We start from the raw sequence: 1,899 nt of genomic DNA, 5'->3' as shown, positions 1-1,899 counted from the left end.
AAGGGTCTTATCTTCCTGATATTGTAGAGTGTAAATCTACATGATCGTGCTGTCTTTGAGATGTGGTCTGTGAAACTGAGTTGATTATTGATGGTTACCCCTAGATTTCTGACCGTTTTGGAAGGCGTTACTGTAGTTGCACCTAGCTGCACAGTGATGTTGTGTTCAACATCAGGGTTGGCTGGAAAGACAAGGAGTTCGGTCTTGGCTGGGTTGAGCTGCAGGTGGTGCTCCTTCATCCAGACCGAGATGTCTGCCAGGCAGGCAAAGATTCGAGCAGTCACTGTGGTGTCGTTGGGCTGGAAAGTCAAGTAGAGCTGTGTGTCATCAGCGTAACAGTGGTAAGAGAAACCATGTGCCTGAATGATGGATTCCAGTGATGTTGTGTATATAGAGAAGAGAAGTTGCCCAAGCACTATGTTGCATGACAAAACTCGTTTGAGAAACAACGGAGACAAGCTGAAGCGGGAAAAACGACTCAAGATGTACAGCGCACAAGAGCACTTTATAAACACTTCAGTGAAGATCATAATAAGCAAACAGTGTGATTGTGCTGTTTGATGCACTTAAGAGTTGTTTCTCTCCAGCGCATTACATACATTTTACTGATATTTTCTGTTTTATAATGTATATATGCCATGAATTCAAAACCAGGCACATATTTCTGCGCATTCCGCAAAACTGTTTGTTTTTACCACGCGAGTCTCCGTTAAGTCCCAAACATACTCTACGTAAGTATGTGAACGCAGACGCATCTTGCTACACAAGCTTGATTTCACACATTGTGAAATGTGTCAGCGCTCAACTCGTAACCCAACGCAAGTATGCGCTGCATTCTCAGCATTGCCACGAGGGGCACTAGAGTGGACTTTCTTCTTTAAATCAAACAATAAAATGATCCATCAGGATGGAGTATGACAAAAAAATAAATAAATAAAAAAAATAAAAAATAAAAAAATCAGCCCCGCAGAGGGCAATAGTGACACCAGAATAGAAACAGGTGAGTAACTGCGCCACCATGAGGACCTACTAACTAATGAGAATTGGGCATTCCAGATTGGGAGAAAAGGGGATATAAATAAATAAATAAATAAATAAATAATCATGAATTCAGTACTGTAAATCAACCAAATCCTTACACCCTTCATTTCTGTTTTAAAAATAGTTTTAAAAATATTTTTTTATCCGATTAATGGAATAAATAAGGGTGTAGTTTGGAAGATCATGCCACCATTGAGGAATAGAGAATGAGAAAGTTTGGCAAAGTGATTCAGTACCTCTCTGAACCAGAACCAGGATCAGACAAAAGCGTGTTCTCTATCGAGCTGATGCAGACGGCGGTTTCAGTGTCGTGTAATCTGAACTCTCGTTCTGTGCTGATATGCTTCACCTCCTGATAAACTGAAGAGTCTTTTGAAAATCATTGCAGGACTGATTACAGCTGGTCATAAGAGTATGAAGAAAATATCTAGAACTTTCATTTGACTCGAGCACTACTAATGTAAAGAAGAAACTCAAGCTGATAGAAGAGTGAACACAGATCACATCAATGATGAATGAGACACCTAATCCACAGAAAGAGAATCTCATGAAACCAGTCGAGAATTGAGCATAATTTTAGGATGATTGAGATTATTTACATGACAATTAAGAATATTTGTGTTTTAATGCCTTTATGCTGGTTCAAAAAATAATAGTAATGAGAATGACCACAGAGAATGAGAACTCCAGTAATGAGAATCTGAGGGGAAATGTGTGTAATTATCATGAACAATGTCTCAATGCAACATGTTCTTCATGCAATTTATATTTTCTTATTTTTCATCTTTTGTTTTGTGTTAAAATATGAACTGGATATGTTTTTGTGATGTGTGTGGAAGATTCAAACTGAACAAGGGA

The sequence above is a fragment of the Myxocyprinus asiaticus genome, chromosome 27 (assembly GCF_019703515.2).
Source record: "Myxocyprinus asiaticus isolate MX2 ecotype Aquarium Trade chromosome 27, UBuf_Myxa_2, whole genome shotgun sequence".
NCBI classification, from domain to species: Eukaryota; Metazoa; Chordata; class Actinopteri; order Cypriniformes; family Catostomidae; genus Myxocyprinus; species Myxocyprinus asiaticus.
The sequence above is the reverse complement of the archived record's forward strand: the minus strand, read 5'-3'. Positions refer to the sequence as shown.